Genomic DNA, 19,338 nt, shown 5'->3' with positions numbered 1-19,338 from the left:
TCCCATCTCCTGGTTCAACCCCCCAAGATAATAAAGATGTTTTTGAGACTATCTCATGAATTGAAACCAACTTTTTCAGGTTTTGGGCAAATAAACACTGTTAAAAAGCTTGCTTTTATAGTAAAACTATAAGAAATTAAGGTAAATATACATGTTCGTTCATCAGTGACCACTAAATTTTTTTTCTCCGAGAAACCATTTCAAGCACCCAGTAGAATCTGTTCTACAATGAGCATATTCACTTTCTTCCAACTTGTGTGACACATTATTATTATTATTAAGCACATTATTTAAGCCTAAAATTTCCATGCTCCTGTTTTCTCCCCTGTTCTTATATAACTGTCTCTGTCTCTGGCACATCCTCGAAGGGAAACATGCCTTGCACATAGTGGGGATTCAACACACATCAGCTGAATGAACACATACAAGCTCCTCAGAAACTACTTTAAGACGTCAAGTACCTTTGGCCTCACTCTGGGTTTTCTTTGAAATGTACTTAAGGGGAAATCCCTTCTTAAGCATCTGTGTTTGGCTGTGCAGGAACCTTTGTGAGGTAATCCAATGGAAAAGGCAAAAAAAGACTGGGGATGGAAAGATGGAAAGAAACCTATTCTACTTTAGAAAATATAGCACAAATGCAGATAATTATCTAATCAGACTCCACTGGAAAATGAAAGATTGTGCCGGTGAGTTAACCCATCTAAAAGCAGGGGATGGCAGAATGCTGAGCAGTGAATTGTCAATTTAAAACCTGAAGAATGTTTTAAGAATGTCAAATAAGCTTGGCTGTGTGGATTCTAATTCACAGACACACTGAATTCTGCCCTCTGCTTAGTGATTTTATCATCAGTTAAAAGGTAGGTAGGTAGGTAGGTAGGTAGATACGGAGGTGGGTGGGAGAGAAGGAAGACAGGCAGGAGGGAAGGAGGGAAAAGAAAGAAAGGGGCATAAGAAGAAACAAATCCTTCAAGTCAACCAAACCCTAAATCTCCCTCTTCAATGTACACAGCTGTCAGGAACTGAGAACGTGAAGACAGCTTCAAAGAGTGCAAAACAACTGAGGTAGTTATACGCTAATCCCTTACATTTGTGTATGCTTCACACTTTGCAAATTTCTTTACATCATCTCATTTTTCACTAAAAACACAGCAAAGGTACTAATATTGCCATCTGACAGATAAAGATACTTTATCCAGGCAGACTGAGGGATTGTCTTAGGTCACAGGGCAAGTAAATGCCATAGCTACAACTAAAATCCATATGCCGATTCTCAGTTCTGTGCTTTTTACCACATATACTCTTCCCTCTTTGGAACTGATCACTTAATAAGGATCAAAAACTTAAACTTAAGAACCAGATGTTCTCAGTTTTGAACATAAACACCCACCAAGCCTTTTACCTTTAGTTTTTCTGATCATTCTCCTGGAAAAGTACTTCAAAATGCCAAGATTTCCAGATTCTTAGACATTTCAAGGCAGATAAAACTTAAGGTTTTCAAGCCTGTTAGAGCTGCCATTGCATACAAGGATTGGGAGTGGGGATATCTAAGTCACCAACCAAGAGTGGAAATGAAAAGGTCTAACAGATCAGGTACACTTTCTGGGGACCTGGTGATGTGGGAAGTCAATCTTTTCACTCTAGTTCAGAGGAATAGCCTTAGCCTAGCCCACTTGTTGGAGATGTTTCCATAGCTGCACACTTACCGGAGAAATTACCTGGCTAAACGCTATGCAGTTTTTCAAAATTATAGCTACATTGTGAACATGGTGACAATGTCATTGTCATTATGCAGCCATCAGTCCCAGAAATCAGACTTCTTTTGTTCTATCTCACTAGGAGTAAAGCAAGGATTATAAATCACAGCTAGGAAATATAAAGCAATTAAGTATTTAAGAACATGACTCGTCTAAATATACTGATTTCTGTGGTTCAAGATAAAAACACAAATCTAGGAGATGCCTAATACCACAAAGTGTGCATCTACGTGGCTAAGGTAAACCACCACAGTACACTTAACACAGTTCTATTTGTAAAAAATCCTTCAACTACTTATCTGACCTTAGTGAATTTAGGATTCACAAAATACCATTTCCCAACACACATTTCTTTACACTTGTCACTCTCTCTGTTCAGGCCTTTACCACCTCCACTATAATAAAAATATGATGATGATGATAATAGCCAGTGTATAAGATACTGAAAAGAAAGATGGCTGTTTGACAAAAACTTTTAAAATAATTCAGTTTGACTATATACCTCCTCCTTTTATGATCAACCTATCTAGTCATATAATGTAAGATTATGTGAGACTCTTGGAAATTTCCCCTTTTTAAAAAGTCTTTTGATGGAAAAGAAAGCACAGGAAAATGAAGGCAGGAGGGGGAATTAGTTCCATAATGAGCTACATTATATAGTAACATATTCTTTTCATATATAGTAACAAAGCCCAGTACAAAGAGAACAGGGTTTGTGTCACTAGGCTCTGCCCTTTATTTCCTCACCCATAAAGTGAAGAAAATAATCCTGTCCTACCTACCTTAGTTAAATACCAAGTGAGAGAATAAATATAAAATCACACTATTAACTGTGAAAGACTTTGTTTCATATAAACATTACACACTATTGCATTGCTTAACTACCTTCAAGGGTACTTTATGGGCATTTGACCAGTTAATTACCAGGAGAGAATTCATCATGGAGTTCAGGATATAAATAATCAGATAAGATGGCTGGAAATTTACCACTATTTCTCTAGTGAGAAGTTTCTTATTAACTTTATTTTAGATTGAGGATAATTACAACATATCTACCCTAGAAACTAAATATAGGTGCCTTGTATTAAAAATTCTGCTAAATCCTACTGATGAAACTATCCTATTCCTGATAATTTATTGTGTACGCTACTCTAATCAGTGTTACCATGATCATCTGGCTATAAATTACTTGCCAAGCAAATGCTGCCAAATTCCTACATGTGTATTTATGGCTGGCTTCATGCAGAATGTTGCCATTTGAGACTTCACAAAGCTAACACCAGTAAGATTAAGTCCAATGCAACTTAGGAAAAAAAGCTGTAGTCTTTGCATTGGATGGAGATGTGTGTGTATACTTAAAAGACAGCTTAAGGATATGCACATACATAAACATATATATATATAACTAATCTCAAAGAACTACTGTATTACTTCAAAGAAATATTTGTATATTTTCACAAGTGAAGGCCACTAGATTCTAGGACACTGTTTCTAATTTACATATCAAGGCACACAGAAAATGTTAATATTAGCTTTCCAAATATTTAACCTATGGGTGGCTACTGATGCCCTCACTCAGTTTAACTTGTCACAAGATCATATATCATGCATAGTGTTCTAAGAATTCTGAGGAAAATGTGGACTAACAGTAACACCTTTACTTTGTTACGTATGCCTGGACAAGAGAAGTTACAGATATTCTTTGGTTTTAACTAAACTAAAATACAAAAAAATGAACAAATGACTTTTGAGTAAAGAACACTAATTCATTTATGGTAGCTACAAACTGAGGCAACAGCGTGTGCTATCAAAAAAGCTTAGAGAACACCGACCTAAAGGCTTCTGCCAGGGTTGTTTCTATGTGTCTCAACTTGAGGGTCCTACCTTTTCTGTATTTTCACCATTGACACAAAGCTTTTTCTTCTGGTCCTTCTGTTCATTCTCTCCCTTGATTCTCTCTCCCATCCATTCCCCAGGCTCAGCTCTAATCTCTATAAGCTTAAATCCCAAATATAGTATAATCAGTCCTGATATTTCTCTAAAGCTCCAGTCCTGCATGCTGGCTATCTTCAACTGTTAAGTCACCTAGAACTCAAACTCAATGTGTCCAAAACCACAACTATCTTCCTTTTTCCCCAAACTTGCTCCTTCTAACTTTTCTGTTTCTATCTTCCAGTCACCTATGCTTGAAATCTCAGTTATCCTGGGCTGTTACCTAATTCTAATCAACTTCCAAATTCTGTAGTAACAGTGCCCAACAGTGTCCACCTCCTGACCTTTCATCATACCACCACTATCTCTGTTCAGGCCCTTATCACCTCCGTGTAGTAATAAAAAGATGATGATGATGATGGTGATGATAATGGCCAATACTAATTTAGCGCTGTGTGCCACGTACGGTTCTAAACCCTTTACATTGATCTCTTTTAACTTTCATAACCATCCTGTAAGGGTTGTGAACCTAAGTATGTTAACTCACTGCTATTGTTCACCACTTCTAGTGTCTTCTACTCAAATTCTACTCACTTCTACATAATGATGAAAAATAAATCTTATAAAAGCACAACTCTGATAATGCCACATCAACCAATGCCACACTCAATAGTTCACCAATGTGAAGCAGGGACAGTTCAAATTTCTTGGCCTGGCATTCAAGGCCCTCCAGCATCTGACCCCAACTTACTTATCCAGACTTCTTTTTGTTGCCACTCCCTCCTATCCCTAACTCATCTCCTTATGCTGTAAGCCAAATGGACCATTTACTGCTCTGCTCAGCCCATACAGCACTTTTTGAATCATGATCTTGCTCCTCCTGTTTTCCATGTCAGAAATGCCCTTTCCCTACCTCCCTAGGGCCAGTTAAACTGCCTTCCTTGATTCTTAAGCCAGAACTAAAGTCTCCCCTCTGAATTCTGTGTCCTTTGCTTGTATTTTCCACATCAGTTTCATATACTTGATATACATCATCTGTCCTATCAGATTGTTAATCACGGAGTAGTTTTATTTGCACACTTTTTAATCCACATAAAAAACATGCAGGCATGGTAAATTAGTGTAAGGAAGTGTTAACAAATCCAACTCAGTATTTTCTTAAAGTTAAGAACTACATAGCTTAGGTAAAGAAAAACTAAATGTATCTGGTTATTTCCAGTAAAGAGGGTCTTGCTTTAGTTTTCTATGTAATTCAAACTATGGAGACAGATAGTACTTCCAAGAAAAAAGGATAACCAAGTGAATCAGCACTACTGTTTGTTGTGGTTATTTTAGTCTCCTTTCTTCCCCTGAACTAAGGAACACAAGGTCACAAGCTATGTTATGCTACTTTAAAGTTAAATATTTACTAGGTGCTTTTTCTTCTTTAGTTCTGCCTTTACTCTGGAAATTACCTTCATTTCTTATCCTTCAGCTGCCCTTTTTCACTGCAGGGTGCAGAATTGTAATTTAATTTATAGAAAATACTCTAAATAAAGAAAAACCTTTGGTCAATTATTGAACAGTGGGGTCTGGCTTTAGGATACCAAGGGGATAGTAGGAAAATAAGGGTAAGGTATGTAAACAGAACCTAGCCAAGTTCTAAGGAGTTTGGCCAAATACTGAGGCAGCAGAAAGAACAGATTAAAAAGAAACTAAGCTTCTGGGAAATGCAGACATGAGGAAGACACTGTCCAACTAGGTCTATTATAATTTTCAGCCACAGTATAACTTAGGACTTAATATCACATGAGTTACATTATTCCAGCTCATCCTTTCTATAAAAATGTAACTTCTGTTTAAAAAAATTTGAAAGTAGTAAAAAGAAATCCAATATAAAGTAAAAAAACTAAAAATTTTCTTATAGATTATGATCTATCAGAGAATATGCAAAAAAAGAACAAAAACCACACCCATAACTACCCAAACACATGTGCAGATAACACAATACCAGTATGCTGGTGGTAAGGATTAGTAACAGTTGACATAGTTAAAATATTATTTTGGGAGTACACAGACAATGATTTCTATTTGGTCTTGTCAAAGGCTTATGATCCTGGAATCTTTGTTTATTAAATACAGGTTTGCTTAAGGACTCAAAGAATCAGGCCCAAATATGCTTGGGAATCAGCTTATTCTCGAGGTGTGCTAACAAGATGAACGACAAACAACCGACTGGCAGGCAGGTGTTGTGCTTGTGTACCTGAGTTTACCTCCTTGTAATGCATAAAAGTAACCCAGCTCTCTGGGATACCTCAGCCAGGTGGGCACCATTAGCCTCCTAGCTGATTCTCAGCTTTCTGAATAAACAACTGGCTGAGGCAAGAGATCCTCAGATCCCAAAAGGGATGGTTTAAGTCTGCTGTCAAAGCAGACTTTCTAAAGAACAGACTCCGCGTAGAGACTTCTGAACCTCTTCCATGGCCCATTTTCTCTGTTCCTTCTGTGTTCAAATAGCAAACCTGCACAGATGTACCAAAAGGAAGAGAAATATTAAAAATACAACCCAGATGAATAAAAGAAACATGGGATGAACTAAATAGGAGATGACTCTGAACTTGCATAGGCTGGTCTTTAAAAAAGCTGGAAGACTGGGGCACCTAACCTCTCTGGGCCTTTACTCCCCCACTTTACAAAATGGGAACTAGACTAGACCCCTAAATGATCTCCATCATCCTAACTTGAGAGTATACAAACTCTATGCATATATTATTGAGGCTAGGGACAGGCAATAGTAACTTCATTAATAAAGATGCTTTCTGTGTTACTGAAGCCACCACAAAAGTATATACCTTCTTTAAAAGGGGACCATCTTCTTTTACGAACAAAAAGTCCAGTGACCATAATTGCTGTTTTCAAACATACACATCCCTGAAAATTAACTTCCGGTTGGAGATGCCAATATAAATTCTACTAAACCTTATTCTGTCTGAATATGATTCTTTCAATGCACAGAAAGGAGGCACCCATCAATGCTGACTGACCATGCCTGAGAGGAAGTGACTTAATAGTTCAGGAAATCAAATAGAAAAAATACTCCACCCCAGGGGGGAAACAAAGTAGTCCTAAAAATAGATGACACCAGGCATATAAAATGGGTGAGAAAGAAATCTCCATGGGTCTCCACCATTTATCTTGGAAATGTATCTCACAGTAGTTATCAACTGTGTGAAATACATCCTGTTTACATTTTGATGACAGACCAGTTTTTTTTGGAAGTCTCTGTCCCAACACTTACTTGGTTGCTACTCCTTTGCAGGCTGTAACTACCTCCCAAGCTTAAAAACTGACAGAAAGATCATATGATCACAAAGCAAACAACAACAACAACAACAAAGGCTCAGGTTTACTTTATAAATATTTGGTGCACAAACTAAAAATGTAATTTCTGCTTGATAAACATTTACAACTATTACAACTTACCTGCATTTTAATATAAATGTCAGTATCCAATCAGAACAGGTTCCCAGTTTTTATTCTGATGAGTTCCTAAATCTATAAGGGTTTTTTTTTTTTTTTAAATCAGCCTTCCCATTTCATCTTATTCAGAGAGGCCCTTAATTTTTGAGAAAGGGGTTAAAATTCTTTCACTGAAATCTTGGTAAGGGAAGGTTTGATGGCCTCATGTCAGCATAAACAAATATGCAGTGAAGGCATATGGCCTTCTTTAAAGAGATAAATCACTTTAAAAAGATGGGGTTCAAACAAACTCCTTTGTAACCATTAAAATACTGACTTTTTTTTCTTTAATGCCACACCTATCTCCATAAGTATTTAACCACCCAATAGGTTGGATTAGCAAAAACTAATACTTAAGTAGCACTTAACAATTTACAGAGCACTTTTGACATACATCATCTCATTTGAGACGCACCACAAAATAGGAAAGTGCTATTTTTAGGTCCCATTTTTACATGTGAGGAAGCTAACATTAAATGGCTGACTTGCCCAAGCTCACAAAGCTGGTGATAGCTGAGTGGGACCTGAACACAGGTCTCCTGACTGTAAATGGCCTGCTTTTGCTACTGCACCAGGCTGCCACAAATACTGTAACCAGAGTAAATACATGATGAAATCTCAGACCCCATTTAAGCCTCCCCAACCCACACAATACCATCCCCAGTCTAATTTGTAGTTAGCTCTAGGTGGTCTTTGCTCCTTATGGAATTAGTTTTCTTTGTTTCTGTGGGAAACATTTATCTGGCTAAAGTGTTAAAGAAGGAGATCATATAAACACCATTCGACATATATACTGGAAAATATCTTAGTCACCAGGGGTTCTGCATAGGCATGCCAGGTAGTGGATCAGATTCTCAGAGTCCATGATCCCCAAAAGGTTAAGAATCCAAGCTAGAGGCTGTGGCTAGTTATCTTTCCAAGAAACTAAATCCACAAACTTTTTAATATAAAGAGTTTTACCTAGACCTCATACTATAACCACTTACCTTCTGCCTCCCTTGCTCCAGACCTTCTCCCAGGGCCAACAGGGTCATTCAGTATATACAACTGTTTTTTAAATCATACATAAAACCTGGAGCACTAACAACCTATAAATCAGTGACTTCTAAAAAATAAATTTAAATTAAAATAATTATGTAGAATGTAATTCTTAATACATACTCCTTTCTGACTTAGCTTCTTAGAATGACTGTTTTCTTACCATAAGCATTCCAATTCCACAGAAGTTTCACAAACATAACTACTTTGAACTCCTGAAATACCATTCTTCACCAAGAGCCCTCTAGATTACACACAAGACAAGGTAGCGTGCAAAGAATTCTGAATCTGTTAGGCTGTTCACTCAACTATCATACCAAAAGGATTTAGAATTTTTTTGCTGGGGGAAAGGAACCAAGAAGAGTGGGAGGGAATGAATGCAGCCCTATTGTCTTACTGCTTGAAAACTCCTAATTTGAATCTATAACATATTCCTACTAACCACTCAACTTGAACATCAGAAGTACAGTCTCTTTTCATCTTAAATAGAGCTTTTCAGTTTAAATCTGTATAAACAAACTTTGTCCTTCAATCTTTCAACTCCTCGGCAGTTTTTCAAGGTCAATTTTGTGAGCAACGACAGAGGCCTGCATCTAGCAACTTGGATTGCTACACCACTCCAATTCGAAGAGCCCAAAATCTAAACTTCTACAGATCCTCTCAGGTAAATTCTTTTCCCAAACAGAAGTGAGGGGAAAGCAAATCAACACCCTCCAAACTTCTCCTCTAAGAGGGCCTGCTTCTTTTCCCTTCCCAGAGACTGAGCTGCTGGCTCACTGCTCCACAGTCTGCTGCAGAAGTGTTCCAATGACCTTCATTCCATATTTGCAAATAAAAAATAAAACAAAGACTGCTTTTTAAAATCAAGTACTACAGAACTTAGTACATGGGATGGAAGACTTCACTATTCACAAGAATTGGCTTGTTACTGATTAGTAACCTGTACTAGCTTCATATCCCTGAAGAAGAAAAATATCAAGGGCAAAAGGTAGGGTGCCTGTATTCTTAATATTTCTATACAAACTGCAGGTACATTAGGATTTTAAATATTTCATATAAAAAATGAAAAGCATTTTGCTCACATCGTTTTAAAGAACCAAATCAATACCTGACAAAATGTATGAAACTGGTGGGAAAAGATTTGCTCTTCTTATTGCCAATAAAGTGTAGAAGTATGTTTCTAACCAGCATCAAGCTAAAATGTGCATTTTAAAACAAAGACTGTTCCTTAATTAATTGGTACTTACTAGAATCTAGAAGCAGACAAGTAAACCAAGGAAGTTATGGAAGAATTTCACATTGGCATGTGGGCCTTCACCATTATAACCTCCATCAGTGCAAATCATATTTTCACACAAATTTAGAACAGCAATGGTGCTGCTTCCAGCTCTGAAAACACAGATGTCAACAAAGTGCATGGAAATAGAAAAAGTCTCAAACAACTCAGCTTATTCTGCAGGAAAGCTTCAGTGCACTTGAACAAAGGAAAATTATTTGGAAAACAGTTAAGTTTACCCAAGGCAAAGAGAAAGTGCTTTGCTTCTGTGCACCCCTGAAAAATGATTAGCCTTTCTTCATGTACCTGATCTCCTCAATACTCAACTAGGAATAGAAATCTGGTTGAAGGGCATGCAAAATCTAAACAGAGCAAGGTATTCTAGGTGCACCAAAAGGTATGCATGGAATGTAAAGTGGCCATTTTCTGAAACAGTGCAACTTGTCCACACTCTCTGAAGCTAAACAGTTTCTACCATTTAAACACAAAACAAAGAATTAAACTTACCAGGAACTGCATTAATTTTACATGTAGTTATTTATATCTCCTCGGACAGGGAGAATTTAAGTCACTCCTATCCCTCCCCCCCAAAAGGACGGAGGAAACAAAAGGCAGCAGGAGATGCAGAAACCTGAGTCTGGAATGTCCACTCCAGTGAAAACCCGAACAGCTGTCCCCCCACCCCCCAACAAACTATTCGCCATTTTTCTTTGTCTTTCAGCTGACCCCTGCCTCAGTGAAAAACTCCGAGGCTCCAATGAAGCCCTGCAGCCTCCTTCCACTTTAACAGTCAAAGGCATTCAATCTAGCATGCTATTTGACACCAAACCTCGCCTCCAGAGTGATCTCATTGGCTGAGCTGCTTTATCGGCTAAGGACACAAAGCCATGATTGGCTGTTCACGTCATCAGTTACCTCCTTTGTACACTTCCTGTTTTAAAGTTACCTTGAGAAGCAGAACAGGGGTCAGATCCAGACTTCAAACTACAAGGAAGTTAAAGCTTGGAAATGCCTGGCAAATGCACAGAGCAGACGCACTAGGGCCTCATGTACTTCCAAAACAGAGACCACTGCAAATTTAGAATTGTTCTTAAAACCACGCAAACGGGTTGTTACAGTTCCCACCCAAAGCATTTCTTATTGGCTGTCAGAGTTCCATTTAAAAAATTTAAGGTAATTTAACTGCTTCTGATTGGCCATCAAAGATGTCTGTAAGATATCTACAGTATCCTATGGATACTGTAAACCAGAGAAGCAATGTGCACAACAACGGAAAGTTGTGACTTAACTCTCTTCAGTTTTCTGTTGAGCATTAACAGAAAAAAAAAAAAAAAGAAAACTGGGTGAGCTAACACAATGACTGCTAAGAAAATGAAGCTTCCTTAACAGTAACAAAGTGTGATACCAACAGCCATACAATAGTTTGCATGATTTCTAAAATGGTATCTGTCATTACGTCAATAGTAATTTTAAAACCACATTATTATTACCAGGGCAAACCACTTTATTTTGAAACACAAACTAACCTAAACAGGAAAATTCTGGGGTAACATATGAAGTTAGGGACAAGGACAATGTTATTTTCAAAAGTCTACCAGGAACCCAACAGGGAAATATAATGATAAACTGGCAAAAATAGAACATCAATGAATATATTGTTGAAAACACATTACAGTTTGATGGATTAACCAATTTATTTAGGGTCACCACAAAATGTTGCTGATTCACTTTTAACGTTTCAGTGTTTTGATAACATAGAGGATAAACTTTTCTACCACACTTTCAAGAATATGCAGCAGGGCTAAGACCTCAGCAGAGATATCCTAACAACTGTGGTTACTGAAGACATCTTGGGGTGCTGAACATTACCAATAGTGGCTGAAGATTTGCTTATGGATTTTGGGCCCAAATATTTAGGTTTTAAGAGGTGATTCCCAATATGGTGAAATCAGCATGTCTGTCTTATCTTTTTTTATATATAAAAAATATTCAAATAGAAACATCTCACTATCATCTAAGGCCTTTATGTTCTCCTTAGATCTGCTTCCTACCATCAAATAAGTATCCTAGGACTAAACAACACAATTGTTTTGCCAGGTAGATGAGATCTTTTCTAGAAATACCTAGGTTGATTTTAATGAGAGATCACTGTGGGCATATGCAGAGATTGGGCAGAGCCTTAAAATAGAACCAAGGTGGTCTTGTTAGATCACTCTGCTATATTAACTTCTCCACCACATGCATTCCACTTATTTCCCACATTGAAATAATTTCTAAACACCAGTAAGTCCTAGGTTCTGTGCTAAGTACGTTACTCATTTTACCCCTCTACTCTTCACTACCCTCTTTTACATGTGAGAGAGTGAGTTTCAGAGAAGTTGAACAACTGGCCCTAGCCACAAGTCTAGGATGAAAACTGAGGTCCACCTAGGGTGGTCCTCTTTCCACTGCAACACATTGCTTACACCAAGACATGGAGCACCTCAGGGCACATCCAAGGAAGTTCTTCCATGTCACATATATATATGTGCAGACAGCATAAACAATTACAACTTCATTAATTTAAAATTTAGAAATTTTATTAATATTGAATTTGATCTGTTAGAAATCTAGCTAAGTATCTAACAAAACTGCACCCTATAGGTTAATACAAATTTCATTATTAAACTATTGAGAATATTTAACCAGTAGCAAATCACATTTATAACTTATAAAGACTTGAAACAACTAAAACATTAAAAACAGTATACATTAAGATACTATGGGATTGCATGGCAATTTCACTATGGCATCTAAGTAAGAGTTTAGTTAGCTAACAGAGTATATTGCTGGGTGGTTCCTGAAGCTACACAGAGTTGTTAAGTATTACAGTTCTTTTCTCAAAAGTTTAGATCACAGATTCCAACAAGTTACCAGCCTGGGAAGAGAAGGCAGAAGGCCAAAAGGCCAGCTGTGTGCCTTATTCACGCTAGAGCCTCTGAATCCCACAGCACTGAGGGTTGAGCCAGCTGCAAGCAAGCAAAGACGCTCCTCTGAGGAGTGAGAGGCAGAGAAATAAGAAGAACATGTCTTAATTACTGACTTAATTAGTGTCACTATGACAAAACAACTAAGTACTTTGGAGTCAGGAACAGGTAGTTTCAAATTCTGACTCTTCTACTTATTACTTGTTTAACACTGGACTAACCCTGAGCATCAGCTTCCTCATCTGTGACACAGATGTCACTACCTATATCACAGAACGAAAGTAAGGATTAAACAAGCTAACATATGTACAGTACACTGAACTCTACCTGAATAAGCACTGAAACAATGCTAAAAGTTATCTAATCCAAATTCCTTGCTTTACACAGAGGTTAAGGTTCAGAGAGGCCTATCTCCTCATGACCCTAAAACTATTACGGCGATATGTCTCTCTTCCATCTCCAGCATACCCTGCAATCCTGCAGAAAGCAACTCCTGAGCCATAAAGGGCGGTATGGGATGACTACCAGCTACTACTAAAAATCTTCCCATTTGTATGCTAGAAATTCATGCCTTTCACCACCAATCCTGGCCTAGGTCTGGTTATTGTTCCAAAAGCCTACCCTTTAACTCTGCTTTTGATATACTAGATTAAACCTAACATGTCCCTTGATACTCTGTGAAGGTCTTTAGCATAGTTTTTATTAGTTCTTGGCAGTTGGCAAGAAAAACATTTCAACACCTATTTCTCATCAAGGGTCACCTTAGTGGAAATGAAGCCACCAGTGGGAAGAGAACTCAAATTATTCTAGCATTGTCATTTGGCAACCTGACCCATTCACTCAGTCTTCCCTTCTCTAGTTTGTCATTACTGTGGACTGAGAGCCTCATGGGATCTCTTTTATTCCAATTCATGTTCCTCCCTGGTCCTGTATCTCAGCAGCTAATTTGCACTGTCTTGCTCTAAAAACACCCAAATCACTGTGAGACAAAAACAATGCCTCTGGTTACATGGTTCAAGCTTTAATGTTCTCAAAGAAGGCAGGGTGTGAACTGATGCTTCTGGTCAGAAAATTGGTTTTTATTCATGTTATCATTACTAGCTTTATGACCTTGGCCAAGTTACTTAACCATCTCTGAGGTCACTTCTTCATACGTAAAGTGGAAAAAATAACTCCAACTCACAGGAGTGCTAGGGCTTAAATGACTAAGTTAAAGCACTCAACATTAATATCTGGCATGTGTAAGTGCTTAATTAATATAAAAATATACACTTGACTACACCACTTATCATATTATTATTGTTTGCCATGAGCTTCTTGAGGACAGAAGCTATGTCTTATTTATATTCACACACATGACCAGTGCTCAGCTCAGATATACAAATCAAACTCGACCTTAGCCATAGTGTCCATGAAGAGGGAGTAGGGATTGAGGAAAACTGGACAGTGAAAGTCCCATCTAAAGGGGCAGCTACTACACAGCTCCAAATGACAAAGGCCACAGAGGAATGCTGGCCCACTGAGTAAACGCTTCAGTTCAATAAAAGAAGTAAACGCCAGATACTAGACACAAAAAATTGATGCTAGAAAAGCTCTTGGCCTGGCATCCTGAGGAATGACTGAAGGATCAGAGTTATGTCAGAGGCTGGCTTCAACCACAAGGACAATTCCTGCCAAAAACAGGGTTTTGCTCCGTACACAGGAATACCTGATCTTGGAGGTTACACTGTATCCCAGCAGAAACAAATAAAAAACAAACAAACAAAAAACACAAATAAACAAAATCAGGCTCTTCAGTGGCATGAACAAACATTTTATTGATGGTAGTCCTCAACTGACCCTTTTGGACTTAGTAAATCTGGAGGTCCTAGGAAATATCTGAGAAGAGAACCTGTGGAGAAAAATTAACTTTTCATTTATTGGGATAGGGACACACAGCCATTTTCATTTGAATATTAAATACACTGTGTGCCTTACTGTATACTAAGCTGATGAGATGAACATATATAACAGTTTGTTTTGTACTCATGTTATTTTAGGTTAGAGGGATGGGTTTTTCTTTTTTTAAGTATACCTATAATACAACTGTAGGGGCCGGCCTACGGCCGAGGCTGAGTCCCACTATGGCTGAACACCGCCCTTCCACTCTAGTTGACCAATGCCCTAAGATGGCGCACGCTTCCTGGGCGCCACCCTGCCTGGTTTGGTGGCATTAGCATAAGGAAGTTGCTCCTATAGGCTTGCACGATCTTGATCACCATAGGCCAGCTTCCTTTATATAAGGCATATTCAGGAAAGAGAAGCACTCTCCCACTCTATCACTCTGTCTCTCTCTCACTCACTCTCTCATGCTCTCACTCATTCTCTCTCAATCTCTGTCTCTCTCTCCTCTCATTCTTCCTCTCATTCGCTCCTCCCGGCTGTTGCTTCTTCTCACTCACCTTCTCCCGGCCTTCCGAGCAACAATAAACAACTGAAGTGAACCAGGTCTGTGTACGTATCGCTGTCGTCACCGCCACAAGGGGTGAATGCGGTAACAACCATCCAGAATCAAGCACTGTTAGTATTTTAGGTTATATACTTTCAGAAACCTTTCTTATGTAAATGAAATAGAAAGCTGAGTTAGTGCCCCCAATATTAAATAATACTATACAAACTTTTAATTTTTTAACTTTAAAAAATGTGTATAATTTTCCATATCACATAGATCTACATCATTTATAATAACTGAATTATATTCTGTTGAATGGATATACCATTTTTTTTCAATCAGTTCCATATTAATGAATATTTTTGAATGTAATGAATTTCAGTGGCTTCAATTTTAAAACAGTGAAAATAGCATTGCAGAAACCATCCATTACATCCATTTTTTTGTACAGTGACCACCCTCATTATCTCTTCCGGAACCACTGCAACAGCTTCATAAATAGTATCACTTTGTATGCTTAAGAAACAACAATAAAAACCAGATTGTTTTGTGATGGCAAAACCAGACAGCTACATGCAAGAGAATGAAACTGGATTATTGTCTAACCCCATTCACAAAAGTAAACTCAAATGGATCAAAGACCTGAATGTAAGTCATGAAACCATAAAACTCTTAGAAGAAAACATAGGCAAAAATCTCCTGAATATAAACATGAGCAACTTTTTCCTGAATGCATCTCCTCGGGCAAGGGGAACAAAATAAAAAATGAACAAATGGGACTACATCAAGCGAAAAAGCTTCTGTACAGCAAAGGACACCATCAGCAGAACAAAAAGGCATCCTACAGTATGGGAGAATGTATTTGTAAATGACATATCCCATAAGGGGTTAACATTCAAAATATATAAAGAGCTCACACACCTCAACACACAAAAAGCAAATGACCTTATTAAAATATGGGCAGAGGATATGAACAGACACTGCTCCAAAGAAGAAATTCAGATGGCCAACAGGCACATGAAAAGATACTCCACATCACTAATTATCAGGGAAATGCAAATTAAAACCACAATGAAATATCACCTCACACCAGTTAGGATGGACAACATAGAAAAGACTAGGAACAACAAATGCTGGCGAGGATATGGAGAAAGGGGGAACTCTCCTACACTGCTGGTGGGAATGTAAACTAGTTCAACCATTGTGGAAAGCAATATGGAGGTTCCTCAAAAAACTAAAAATAGAAATACCATTTGACCCAGGAATTCCATTCCTAGGAATTTATCCAAAGAAAACAACTTCTCAGATTCAAAAAGACATATGCATCCCTATGTTTATCGCAGTACTATTTACAATAGCCAAGAAATGGAAGCAACCCAAGTGTCCATCAGTAGATGAATGGATAAAGATGATGTGGTACATATACACAATGGAATATTATTCAGCCATAAGAAGAAAACAAATCCTACCATTTGCAACAACATGGATGGAGCTAGAGGGCATTATGCTCAGTGAAATAAGTTAGGCAGAGAAGACAAATACCAAATGATTTCCCTCATTTGTGGAGTATAACAACAAAGCAAAACTGAAGGAACAAAATAGCAGCAGACTCACAGTCTCCAAGAAGGGACTAGTGGTTACCAAAGGGGAGGGGGAGGGGAAGGGAGTGGAGAAGCTGGGGAAGGGTAGGTGGGGAGGGAGGGAGAAGGGGATTGTGGGTTATCATGATTGGTGCACATGGTGTGTGTGGGGTCATGAGGAAGAGAGTGTAGCTCAGAGAAGACAAATAGGGACTCTGTGGCATCTTACTACACTGATGGACAGTGACTGCAATGGGGTATGGACTGGGACTCGACAATAAGGGTGATGGCAATTACCACATTGTTTTTCTTGTGAAACCTTCATAAAAGTGTATATCAGTGATACCTTAATAAAAAAAAGATTGTTTTAATGTTAAATCCTTCCATTTTCAATTTTGGTTCAAATTTTTTTTAATTCTAAGTATAGCAAAGAAATTTGAGGGCTGTCAGATTATAATTTCTGACCCATACATTTCACCTGACTTGGTCCTGAACAAACTATTAGCTATTTCCCAAATTAGATCCACCTTTAAGGATTACAAAAAAGTGTATCAACACATTTTCAAAAGAATCTGACAGAAGTAGTTCTGAAGATAATCCCCAAAAAAGTCTCAGAAACATTCTGAGCAATAACATCAATAGAAAAAGGAACACAATGCTGGTGCTCAGCAAACGGTTGCTGAATAAATGAATGAATAAAATAAAATAATGAATGAAGCCTTAAATGGATTATAAATTGTGAATTATTTATTTTTTTAAATAAATTATATTCTTCAAAGCATAAATTAAGACCAATGGATGGAAAACTAGAGGGACCTATTTCAGCTCACAGAGCTGTCTAATGATGGCACAGCTGTCTCAGAATGTAGATAGGGTTGTTAGCACAGAGTTTGAACACTTCACAGGAATATGTAAAGACAAGGCAAAAAAGAACAGCCATGTTGAGAAGCAGGAAAAAAGCCCATGCTTTGCAGATAGACAGATTTAGATTATAATACGTCCTCACCTCTTTTTAGCTGAGTAACCTCAGGCAAGTTACTCAACCCCACTGAGACCTATTTCCTCAACTGTGAAACATCTTTCAAGGTTATGAAGACTAAGGACATTTTCATTAATTCAATAAATACTTACATGTGTAGGCAGTATGCTGAGATCTACGGATCCTAAACAAGACACAGCCCGTCCTCAAGGAGATTAAAGTTTGCTATAACACAGAGGAAAATTAAAACAGGCCATCATAGTGCAGGTATTAGGAGTTACAATAGGGGCTAATGCAGTATAGGACATAAAAACAGAGCACCTAACCTAGGGCCTAACTCAGTTTCAGGCTGATCAGAGAAAGCTACTTGGGAGATTTAAAACCCTAAGAAGAATAGGAACCTACTAACACAGAGACGCAAATGGCATGTGCAAAGGCCTGCAGCTGACAGAAAGCATTACATTCCTAGAAGGCTGTAGTTTGGTATGACAGCAGGCAAGAGGCAAGAAGTAATTAGAAAAGCAGATAGGGCTGGATAAGACAAAGATGCCAGAACTTTATTTTGAGGACAATGATGAACCACTGAAGAGTTTTAAGCATGGAACTGGCACAATCAGAATTACCCTTTAAAAGACCACTTTGAGTACAGTACTGAGAAGGGGACAGAGTGGGAGGATGGCAGCACTCTGGACAGATTAACAGGGAAATCAGGACAGTAGTTACTGGAAAATGTAGTAGTGAAGATGTTGAAAAGTGGATGAATAGGAAATATTAAGAGATAAAAAATCATTAAGACCAGTGATTAATAATGCATGTAGAATATGAGAGCATATATTTGTAAATGACTTAACTGATAAGGGGTTAACATGCAAAATATATAAAGAAATCACATGCCTCAACACCCAAAAAGCAAATAACCCAATTAAAAAATGGGTGGCAGATACCAACAGAAACACTGCTCCAAAGAAGAAATTCAGATGGCCAACAGGCACATGAAAAGATGCTCCACATCACTAATCAGGGAAATGCAAATTAAAACCACAATGAGATATCATCTCACACCAGTTAGGATGGCCAACATCCAAAAGACAAGAACAAATGCTGGTGAAGATGTGGAGAAAGGGGAACCCTCCTATACTGCGGATGGGAATGTAAATTAGTTCAACCATTGTGGAAAGCAATCTGGAGGTTCCACTAAAACTAAAACAGGAACTAAAAACTAAAAATAGAAATACCCAGGAGTTCCACTCCTAGGAATTTACTCATAGAAAACAAGATCCCAGATTCAAAAGACATATGCACCCCTAGGTTAATCGCAGCATTATTTACAATAGCCAAGACATGGAAGCAACCTAAGTGTCCATCAGTAGATGAATGGATAAAGAAGATGTGGTACATCTACACAATGGAGTATTATTCAGCTTACAAAGAAAACAAATTCTACCATTTGCAACAACATGGATGCATCTAGAGGGTATTATGTTCAGTGAAATAAGCCAGGAGGTGAAAGACAAGTACCAAATGATTTTCCTCATTTGTGGAGTATAACAACGAAGCAAAACTGAAGGAACAAAAGAGCAGCAGACTCACAGACTCCAAGAAGGGACTAGTGGTTACCTTACCAAAGGGAAGGGGGTGGGGAGGGAGGGAGGGAGAAGGAGATTAAAGGGCATTATGATTAACACACATAATGTAGAGGGGTCACAGGGACAGCAGTATAGCACAGAGATGACAAGTAGTGACTCTATAGCGTCTTACTACACTGATGGACAGTGACTGCATTGGGGGGTGTGGGGGGGACTTGATAAGATGGATGACTGTAGTAAGCACAATGTCGCGCATGTGAAACCTTAATAAGATTGTATATCAATGATACCTTAAAAA

The 19,338-nt window shown here is 38.1% G+C and overlaps 1 protein-coding gene across 4 annotated transcripts in view; it reads right to left on the bottom strand.

The window, feature by feature from the left end:
- The window catches only part of NFYC (nuclear transcription factor Y subunit gamma), a 70,745-nt gene that overhangs the window by 37,054 nt on the left and 14,353 nt on the right, over nucleotides 1-19,338 (bottom strand). The window contains exon 1 of one of the 4 annotated variants that reach the window (XM_036892875.2): nucleotides 10,006-10,182. The exons of 2 other annotated variants lie outside the window; for them this stretch is intronic. The gene's annotated coding sequence lies outside the window, so the exon portion shown is untranslated. Of the gene's footprint in view, nucleotides 1-10,005; nucleotides 10,183-19,338 lie in introns of those variants that run through there. One more of the 4 variants, XM_036892874.2, reaches the window with a different exon arrangement.

Source organism: Manis pentadactyla, chromosome 4 (genome assembly GCF_030020395.1).
Source record: "Manis pentadactyla isolate mManPen7 chromosome 4, mManPen7.hap1, whole genome shotgun sequence".
In the NCBI taxonomy this organism is placed as follows: Eukaryota; Metazoa; Chordata; class Mammalia; order Pholidota; family Manidae; genus Manis; species Manis pentadactyla.
The sequence above is the reverse complement of the archived record's forward strand: the minus strand, read 5'-3'. Positions and strand labels throughout refer to the sequence as shown.